The sequence below is a fragment of the Helianthus annuus genome, chromosome 7, assembly GCF_002127325.2.
Source record: "Helianthus annuus cultivar XRQ/B chromosome 7, HanXRQr2.0-SUNRISE, whole genome shotgun sequence".
Taxonomy (NCBI): Eukaryota; Viridiplantae; Streptophyta; class Magnoliopsida; order Asterales; family Asteraceae; genus Helianthus; species Helianthus annuus.
The window spans coordinates 138,441,464-138,452,946 of record NC_035439.2 but is presented as its reverse complement, the minus strand read 5'-3'; the positions used below and the strand labels follow the sequence as shown (position 1 = coordinate 138,452,946).

Below are 11,483 nucleotides of genomic sequence, written 5' to 3'. Positions count from 1 at the left end.
AACATGGAGCGCCACCCAGAAAGAAAGAAAGCACGATCTAACTAAATATCTAACCATTTTATATAAAAATATTTATATTTATATTTTATATAATTCTACAACTCCGTAAACATGTATTTGGATATCACATCTATCACATCACACGTGAAAAAAGAACCAGTCACGTGACCCACTTCAATTATGGTTCTTTCCTATATAGTTCCCCAAGGTTGCCATGACTATTGGGATACAACCATACATGTGCAATTTTATAATTTTTATATCTATTTTTTATATCATTTTTGTTAATAATTGAGATGATCTGATGATACATATTTTGGTTCAGTTGTTTAAATTAACCTTCTTAAAACTTTTATTAGAAATTATTTAATATTTAATTATTTGAAAACCACATTTGTTAAAATGTTAATCTAAATGTTAAAAAATTTCAGTTTTATAATTTTTATCAATTAATTGAATTGACATAATTTTGTTTGGGCCAAACTATCCACACACCAATTTTGCCTATCTACACACCTAAAAGGTGATTTTTGTCTTTACATGCACACCCTACAGTGTCGAACTGTGGCCAAAACGGGGCGTTTTGGTCCGATTAACTAGACAAAGACTGACGGGTCTGTTGTCCGGACCAAAACGGCGAGCTTTGGCCGCGTTTTGGTCCTGTCAACCAGACCGGGTATCAGTCTTTTGTCTGGTTGACAGGACCAAATCGCGGCCAAAGCTCAGCGTTTTGGTCCGGTCAACAGACCCGTCAGACACCCGTCAGTCTTTATCTGGTTAATCGGACCAAAACGCCTCGTTTTGACCACAGTTCGACACTGCAGGGTGTGCATGTAAAGACAAAAATCACCTTTTTGAGTGTGTAGATAGTGAGATGAGTGTGTGGATAGGTACACTCTTTTGTTTTTGGTACTAACACGCGCCACCACATGACACCACGGTCAACTAGCAGCTTTGACCCGCCTTTGCTCCTTAATTCGATTCTGAGCAGGACAAGAATATTTGTATTTTATCCCATTAAAATTTATTTACTTCTTTCCCTGTTATACTATAATAAATAAATATTTTAAAATTGTGATCACCTCACAAGAGTTTTAAATGCGTCGATCTCGAAATAAAGTTTGGAGCTTCTTTAATAAACGAGCTACAGCATGTATATAAATATTTTTTATAACGCCGGTAGTGGTAAAGTTTTAGGGCGTTTTTTTCCCCTAAAACGCCCATCAACGCCAAGTTCTTCGTCCAGTGCCGGATCCAAGATTTTTTTTTCAATGAGTTCACTTTTTAGGTGCTCTAATTTCCATCTTAAAATTTTATTCACATCTAAATGCACTTTACATCAATATCGCAGGTAAGCGAGCAACAAGCTGCGCCGCTACCCCTTTCTGAATAGCAAACCCTAGCCTATTAAAGACAAACTCTGCCCCCTGTTGATGAGCCACTGCTGTGGACAACCTGTTGGACCCTAGTCAACAAACGGATAGCTTCTGGAGCTAGGGATCCAAAGGTGTCGAAGGCGAAGGGGACAAATGCATGTTAGTTATCAGCACATGCTTTAGCGTGTTTATCCACCTTTTTTTATTCTGCCCGGGTCATGTCGGGCTTTATCACTAAAGTCATTTTTTTTTCGTATGATGCTTTAGAACAATCTCATCCCATTATCTATCTTCGTATCTAAAAAAACACATTTCTCTAACTTTATGACTAAATTAATTTGTGATAAACTTTTACCTAACGAAATCGAGTCAAGACGGGTCTGTGTCAGAACCTTATATCTAATGGTTATTTTAGTTTTGGTTTCGAAAAATCTAAAAACAAAACATTATTCTGAACGAGACACAAAACAAAAGCATCTAGCGGAAGCATTTCTATTGCTTATTAGCTAAGAGATTCTTATGCGGTTTTGTTCAACTAAACGAAATTAAATTAGTTTCCATCTGATTGCCATGTTAAATCTTAGTCTATTAGCATTTTCCTTTGATGGGTATAACCTTAGCTAAAAAATTTTTTTAATGTCATTCCTTAAGTACTAAGACCTCTAAGACCTCTACAACTTTTGATAGTATTCTTGCTAGAAAAGCCTCATCATCTATTGTGCCCACAAAAACCACTTTAAGCCTTTCACTCTTCCACCAATATACAAATTCATAGCTTGTGATCTCAAACCAAAAAGAAAAACAAATAAAACATTCTAAGCTAATAACAAAACTTCTTAGTCATGGTCTACTAAAGTTAAGAACTCCAATAATCAAAATAGTTTTTCAACGAATAACAAAACTCAACTACAAAGTAAGACTAAGTTCAAATTTATAATACCTATATACTACTAAATACCATATCTCATAATCATATAGCAACTTTCAAGAATTCACACACAATAATCAACAAATCAAACAACTTTAGCAAATTGAGTGGAAAGGCTATAGAAAAAACACCTGAGAGTGAGAGAATTCAAGGGCAGGTAGGTGGTGGCTACCAGAGGTGGACGCCAGTGGAGGTCACAATGACGAAGGGGCTGTTGATTTTGGGGTAATGGTGTGGTTCTGCTTTTGTTTCTTCGTTAGATAGGGAAAGCAAGGAAAGGAAAGGGAACCAGTGAATTGAAGATGAATGCAAAAAGTTAAAAGGCCTAATGCATTAATTTAGGTTTTTTTAAGAAAGCGCAAACATGGAACGTTTGTTTCAGGACTAGAACTCGCCACGGAGAGATTGGAAAAGGAAGTGCTAACCAGTGGACCAGTCCATTTTTTTTTTGTTATGGGTTCACCTCATAATTTATTTATGGGTTCCTTTATATTTTCTATGTACATTTTCTACTAATAATTAAAAACTGAATGGGTTCCCAGGAACCCGGACCCTTCAACATAGGTCTGCCCCTGTCTCCGCCCCCAAGGGCTTGTTTTACAAAATTTGGTCACAAGCATTCTTAAATCAACGCCGAAGAGGGAATGGATTTAGCCAATCACATGAAGGTTTATGGGTTTGTCCAATAAAGTATTTTTGATGTTTTTTTTAATTTTATTTACACCCATTTTTAAGATAATGCCCCGCAATGCCTACATCTCCACTACACCCATTTTAGAAAAACGCCCCATAATACCTCATTGCTAACTGGGCTGCCACATGGCGCAAACGCCCAAGAGTAGGGGCATTATCACTACACATGGTCTAAGCTCATGTATATAAATATTTTTTATAAATTAATATTAAAAACAATTATAACTTAAAAAACATCTTATTTTCTTTACTATGAGCATAATATTAATATAGCCTTTTTAACTAAAAAAAATCATGTAACGTGATAATTAATGTCTGTATTCCCTGGTGTATCTCGCGGACACATCTTTAGTATACATATACACACACATTGTAATGTAATACATATAAGGAGCAAGGGCAGACCTACTGTAAGACCCAACTTAAAATACCAGATTAATGATATAAAACTTTGCTTTTGATACCAAGATTTATAGTTCACAAAAACTTTGATGATTTAAAGACCATACCTAAACATAACATTCACGTTATAATCCTACTAAACAATATTCAAGACAGAACTACAAGTGTTTACATAGTCCTAAAACAAAATAGATCAAGTGCGGAAGCGTTGATTTGAGTGTTCGGTTCGGATGCATTTGCTTGATCTTCATCCTCCTACTTGAATTACCTAGAAACTGAAAATTTGTACAAACACTAGTATTAAAATCCTTGGATATCATTATAATCGAAATCATGTTCAAAAACAAATTGGATTAATCAAGAATATAAAATTCAGCATTTATGACAGGGTGCTACCGTAACTTACGGTACCGTAAGTTACAATGGCCCCTGTGTAATAGTAGTCTGCCGTAAGGCAGTAAGATCCCACCGTAACCTTTTGTTTGCTACCGTAAATTACGGTGTCCACCATAACTTACGGTAGCTGCTGTACATGCCTTCTTGTTTTGCTACTTTTGCCATTCAATTCCTATGTCGCCGAAATTTAATTTCGAACACGTTTGTCATATGACTAAGGTAATATAGTCATACCTAGATTTTACCAACTATAGCGTTTCGCTTCCCTCTCGAGGGATTGCTTACGCCATAATCCACATGCTTGTTTTCAAGATATCGAGCTTGCCTTTTTATACTATTTGACATGCTTAAGATTTAGAACTTTAACTCCTGTATTAGGGGTTAAATTTCTTAACTAGTTTAGCGTGTCCGCTACACGGCTTACGCATTGTTTATAACCGTACATCAAGTAATGGTATCTAGCTTCAAAGTTTACTACACGACTTGTTTTGACCCGTTCGGGTGCCGAAATTAAAGCACCTTTCCAGACATTTCAGAATCCATCTTTGTCGCTTGTTTTGACCCGTTTTGCTTGTTTAAGACACTTAGTCACTTCCGTGACATATTGGTCTATCTTGTTTACCATGTTTTAAAATGACGACATAAGACTAACAAATAAACTTAATGTAACGAAACGGTAAATTTCGTACCTTTAGAGCACACCTTTCCCACGCGTTTTCCCTCCGGCTTGTCCGCTTGACGATCCGGACTCTTTGCCTAAAGAATTCAATTTACAACTTGTTTAGAACTCTTTTCATGACTGTTAACGCATCATTTTAAACAATAATCGAATCTGCGTTTTCATTCTATTTCTAGCATTTAAATCCCCACTTAGGCATTTCAACAAACACCTGGCGGGTCAGATTTTTCACATAATTACTACCAAGTTCAAGACTTGTAATTAACATCTAATTTCACTTTAATTAGTCAATTTTACATACATCTTGACATCAATATTTCTGAAATTACTTCTTAATTTCAGATTGTGCAAGAGCAAGAGTTATAATTCTAATATCTAACAAGTTTCTTCAAGCTCACCAATCACTTACAATGGTGATTATGAAACCCTACAAGTATTATGCAAGATTTTGTCAAGAAATCCTCTAGGGTTTGTTCCTAAACCTCATAACCCTTCTAATTTCATCCATGTATCAGTAATCAAGCTAAATTTTCGTTCTTCACATTTAACCTAGAATTCAAGATGCAGCAAAATACCAAAATTTTACATACCTTTTGATCCCTACGACGAGGTGATCACTAATTTGTGTTTAGAACTTGATTTAGAGCGAATTAGGGGCTTCAATTTTGTGAATTTTGTGTGAAACTAGGGTTTGGTGGAGAACCCTTGTCGCCCCCTGCTTCTTTGATCGACCAGACACACCCAAGGTGTGTCTTTGGTGTGTTTACATTTTGTTTTATGAAATAAAGTTTCAAATTTAGCAACATAGGTCCCTCTAGTTTTGTTTAACTTAAAGTTGGGTTGTTTTAACTCTATTACAAGTTACTTCTAGACTTTTAGTTAACTAGGTTAGGAATTCCTAGTTAGTTAATTCTTGTTTATTTATACTTTATAATTCTAATATAGAGTTTTATATTTTCGGGGTGTTACACCTACACAAGATGTTACGGGTTCTCGGGAACCCATTGAGTTTTGAAATTTTAGTGATATTATGTATAAGAACCTAGAGTGAACCCAAAGATATTATTATTAAAGTAATCCCATACACATAAAGCAACTTTGGTCCAACAGAAAAAGAGCATGTTTTCATTTAAAGGATACCCAGTTCAAGTCCTTTCCATGACGTTTTTGTAGTTTTTTTAATTCCAAACTGTTTCAGGTTTTCCACAAATTGTGTTTTCCATATAGCAAAACCCGGTTAGGCCTAAAGTCCGAGTACCCAAATTTGTTTTTTTTCATATTATATAGTTATTCTCAGAGGCGGACTTAGAGTGAAAATAGGGGTAGCACGGGCTACCCCTCAACCCCGTCTCCGTAGTGAAAAAATACTCCTTAACTCCATTTCCGTAATGTAAAATTATCTCTCAATTCCGTTTCCGTTATACAAAGGATACCCCTGAGCCTAAAAAAACGTTAGGATACCCCTAACTTTTTGGGCTAGTTCCGCCACTGGTTATTCTAAACATGCCTTTTACATACAACTATTCATCTAACTTCTATTCAATGCTTTCAAACACAACAAATTCACTTTTATTTCTGATTTTTGTAATAAATATATAGCAACTTCAGAAGATTTAAAAGACAAAAATAGACGGAAAAGAAGTTAGAAATCATGCTCACAGCATACAATTGCAGCCAAAACTAAGTGATTTTGAATGAAATTTTTTATATTCATTAAGGCATTTTACTGACTTGTTTACTAAATTAAAAAGACGTACAAACTTATGTATCATATTTTTATTATTACCCGATCCGAACAGTCGAACCGACTCAGAAGTTTTTATGAAAATGGAGAATGTAAAAAAGTGAACCCATTAGAAATTATTCATGGATCTGTTGGTTCGGTTCTGTTTGTTCATGAAGGAAAACAATATAAATCATACCTGTCACAGCAGATAGTGCAGAGGAGAATCCTGTAAGGGAGTTCGACATGCCTGTCATCTTGATCTGGTTCCTCCTTAGGATGCTAACTGATGATGGGGACTTAGAAACCGAAAAGGGTATCGGTTAGGAGAGGAGGTTTCGTGATGATGTTATGGCTAATGGGGTGTGTGAATTGTGTAACTGAGTAACCCTTAAACCTCCACATAACTCTCCTTATATAAGCACCCAGGAGGAAACCTAATTAGTTACTAAGGGTAATATGGTCCATCAACAATTACCAACTAATTAAATAATAGGTTCTAATATATTTTGATCTCTATAATGTAAATGATTAAGATGGCTATAGATTAAATATTAAACATAATTTATTTAATCTTACATTCTCCCACTTAGCCGAGTAATCATTTACTATGAGTATTAGATAAGCCTGATCAGGAGTTAACACTTATTTTAGCCTTAAACAAGTACTATAGCAGAAAAATACAGCCGTTGAATCATTATGCGACTCAGGACCCCCATTAATCATACTATAGCCTTAATTTGAAACCTAATCGTCATGATCAAAATACGCGTAAGCCCTTTGTTTGATTTGTAACCTTTTATTTGTCTATATGCCATTATACCGGTTGAACATATTCTAATAGACATACAGAATCAAACTTGAGGAAATTTCATTAATCATAAAACATAAGCTAGTACAATATGCTCAAATAAGGTCTTTACATAATCCCATATTCCGAACATGTTCTTCATAAACCTTAGGAGGGAGACCTTTAGTCATCGGATCCGCAAGCATATCCTTAGTACTAATATACTCGATACAAAGATTATTTTCCTCAACACGTTCACGTACAAATAGATATTTCGTATCGAGATATAAACCAGCTCCAGTCGAACTGTTACTGTTCGAGAAACTAACGGCAGCTGAATTATCACAGTAAAGCTTCAATGGTCTAGAAATGGAATTAACGATTTTGAGTCCAGTGACCAGGTTTCTAATCAACATTCCATGATAGGTTGCGTTATAGACAGCAATGTATTCTGCCATCATTGTGGAAGTTGTGGTCAACTGTTGTTTATGACTCTTCCAAGAGATAGGGCCGCCTGCTAACATAAAGATATAGCCCGAAGTGGATTTCTTGTCATCTTTGCATTTGGCAAAGTCAGAATCAGAATAGCCCACCACTTCCAAATGATCACTTCTTCTATAAGTCAGCTTATAGTCTTTCGTCCCTTGCAGATATCGAAGTACCTTCTTAGCTGCTTTCCAGTGATCTAAGCCAGGATTAGTCTGATAACGGCCTAGCATTCCAGCAATATAAGCGATATCTGGACGAGTACAGACTTGAGCATACATCAAGCTCCCGACTACTGATGCATAAGGTATCTGGCTCATTTGCTCCTTCTCAACCTCTGTTGTCGGACACTGAAACGAACCGAAAACATCTCCCTTAACTACTGGAGCGACGGAGGGTTTGCACTGTTGCATGTTATACCGTGTAAGGACACGATCTATGTAGGCCCTTTGGGACAATCCTAAGATCCCTTTGTTTCTATCTCGGTGAATTTCGATGCCAATGACGTAAGATGCATCTCCGAGATCCTTCATGTCGAAGTTATGCGAGAGTAACCGCTTCGACTCATGCAACATGTCTAAACTATTACTTGCCAATAGAATGTCGTCAACGTAAAGGACAAGTATAGTAAAGTTGCTCCCACTCATCTTGAGGTAGGTGCATTGATCCACTTGATTCTTCATAAAACCTTGCTTCTTCATGACTTCATCAAACTTGAGGTACCACTGACGTGATGCTTGTTTTAACCCGTAAATGGATTTCTTCAGCTTACAGACTAGATGCTCCTGACCTTCAGGCTCAAAGCCTTCAGGTTGCTTCATGTAAACATCTTCGTCCAAATCTCCGTTAAGGAAAGCAGTTTTAACGTCCATCTGATGCAGCTCTAAGTCGAAATGAGCTACTAGGGCCATGACGATCCTTAATGAATCTTTACGAGAGACAGGTGAAAACGTCTCTTGATAATCAATTCCCTCTTTCTGAGTGTAGCCCTTTGCAACCAATCTTGCTTTGTAGCGTTCAACGTTTCCATTCGGATCCAGTTTTGTTTTGAACACCCATTTGCATCCTACGGGTTTGACTCCGTTGGGTAATTCTACCAAATCCCAAACGTCATTTTTCTTCATGGATTCAAGCTCATCAATCATTGCTTTATTCCATTCAGAAGACTGATCACTGCTAATGGCTTCATTGTAAGAGATAGGATCATTGAGCTTTCCGGGATCCATTTCAGTCAGGTAGGTAACATAATCATCCCAATTAGGAGGCCTTCTTTGCCTGGATGACCTCCTGAGTGGATTATGGGGTTCAGCGTTGTCTTGGTTTTGAGCGTTTGATGTGCCTTCGTCATGAGGTATAATGGGTTCTGATTGTAGAGGTGAATTTGGAGTTGGTGCAGTAGCTTCAGGTGTAATAATTGCATTGGGTACAAGAGGAGTAATCGGAGTAATGGTAAGCGACGAGTCTCTCCCCCCCCCCCCCCCGCGTCTTGTACTTCTTGCAATTCTTCGTAAGGGTTGGTACTGCTCCCACTAACCTTGAAATCCTCCAGGAACGCGGCACGCTTGGTTTCAACAATACGGGTGACATGGGAAGGACAATAGAAACGATAACCCTTAGAGTTCTCAGGATACCCGATAAAGAAACAGGTAACTGTCTTAGGGTCAAGTTTCCTTAGGAAAGGATTGTAAAGTTTTGCTTCAGCAATGCAGCCCCATACTTTCATATATTTAAGACTCGGTTTCCTTCCTGTCCAAAGTTCATAAGGAGTTTTAGGGACAGACTTAGAAGGAACTCTATTGAGTATATGAACAGCTGCTTTTAACGCTTCAGTCCAGAGGAATAATGGTAAGTTAGTGTTGGCTAACATACTGCGCACCATGTTCATAAGGGTACGGTTTCTTCTTTCAGCGACACCGTTCTGCTGAGGTGTACCAGGCATGGTGTATTGGTTCACAATCCCCTGGCCCTTACAAAACTCATAAAATGGACCAGGAGCTTGACCCACATCAGTATGTCTTCCATAATACTCACCGCCTCTATCTGATCTCACAACTTTAATCTGACGATCTAATTGCTTTTCAACTTCAGCCTTATAATCTTTAAAAGTTGTTAGAGATTCAGATTTCTCCTTAATAAGATACAAGTACATATAACGAGAATAATCATCAATAAAAGTGATAAATGAAGTATGTCCTGTTATGCCAGCGATTTGGTAGGGACCACTAATGTCAGTGTGAATGAGTTCTAATAAATTAGAACTCCTAGTGGCACCTTTCTTATTCGCTAATGTCATTTTACCTTTAAGACATTTGACACATGTTCCAAAATCAGAGAAATCGAGAGGAGGTAAGACTTCATCCTTTACGAGACGATTTAATCGCTCTTTTGAAATGTGGCCTAAACGCTGATGCCACAACATGGATGAAGTCTCTAAGTCTCGTTTCTCTTCCATCTTTGTGAGTGATTCATTAATGTTATATGACAACAAAGATTTGGAAAAGCCATCATCTAGTTCTAATCTATAGAGACCTCCATCCAGAACACCAGTACCATAAAGAACAGAATCATAATGGATAGAGAGTTTGCGATGACCATGGGAAACAATAAAACCGTCCATGTCTAACTTTGGTCCTGATACAAGGTTCCGAGTTACCTCAGGAACATATAAGGTATCATAAAGTTTAATACATAAACCAGTTTTCATAACTAATTGTAATGTTCCAATGGCCTTCACTTCTAATTCTCGATCATCCCCAACCTTAAGCGTTCTTTGGTTTCTTTCCAGCTTCCGGATTGAAAGGAATCCCTGAGTAGAATTGGTAACATGAACCATAGAACCCGAATCAAACCACCAAGAATTAGCAGGAACACTTAAATTATAGGACTCAAGTATCATAAAATAATCGTTACCTTTCTTAGCCAGCCACTCCTTAAAGTCAGGGCATTCCTTCTGCATGTGTCCTGTCTTTTTACAGAACTTGCAGCGGATACTGCCTAAGGAGTTCTTAGAGCTGGAAGGTGCACTTGCATTAGGGTTAGAATTAGAATTATGGACTTTAGAAGCATCCTTCCTCTGATAATTGTGCTTCCTTTTCTTAGGATTGGAGGTAGTGAAATTTGCAACATCAGTAGTGCGATCCATCCTCATGCGCTCCTCCTCCTGTACGCACATAGCGACCAGCTCACTCATCGTCCACTTTTCTTTCTGAGTGTTGTAGTTGATCTTGAATGCTTCAAAAGAAGAAGGAAGCGAAGTAATGATGAAATGAACAAGGAAACCATCACTGATTTCCATTTCCAGCCCCTTCAGCTTATTGGCCATGTCATTCATCATCATGATGTGCTCGCGAATGCCGCTCCTCCCATCATACTTAGTTGTCACCAGCTTGAGAATAAGAGTACTAGCGTGCACCTTAGACGTCCCTTTGAACTGAGCCTCCACATGTTCCAAGTAGGTTTTAGCATCTTCAGAATCAGGAATAGCTCCCCTGATTGCATTGCTTATGGATTGCTTCATAAACATGAGAGACATGCGGTTACACCTAGTCCACTTTTCATGAGTTAACTGCTCAGCAGCAGTACTTTGAGTGGTAAGGTCCGCTGGCTTTTTCTCTCTTAGAGCATAATCAAAATCAAGCAATCCGAGAGTAAGCATGAGAGCATCCTTCCATGCAGCAAAGTTATCACCAGTCAAAGGTGGAATCCCGCAGTTGGGTGCTGATAGTGGAAATAAGATGAGCAAGTTATGATACTAAGGAAGAAAAACTAATGTGATCTATGGGCACGTTAAACTAAGGCAGGCAAAATAATGACCATTTTACATAACGAAGCTGTGATAATGTCTATTACTAACATCAAAATAATAGACTTAACTAAAAGTTCTACTTAAACGAAAACAAAACAGCTTTGGCCAGAAGTGTAATCATTTAAGCATATGTGCAAAGTGGTTGTAACAAATCAGCTTTGGCCAGAAATTGAAACAATCACTTTAGTTATGCACTTGCTAGGTA

The 11,483-nt window shown here is 37.6% G+C and overlaps 1 long non-coding RNA gene across 1 annotated transcript; it reads right to left on the bottom strand.

Annotated features, from left to right (window-relative positions):
• Positions 1–3,419: 3,419 nt before the first annotated feature.
• On the bottom strand, positions 3,420–4,533 carry LOC110867379. Its single transcript, XR_002551556.2, has 2 exons — positions 4,485–4,533; positions 3,420–3,674 (listed from the first exon to the last, which is right to left on the bottom strand). It is a non-coding gene; the product is annotated as an uncharacterized LOC110867379 (long non-coding RNA).
• Between the last annotated feature and the right edge of the window lie 6,950 nt (positions 4,534–11,483).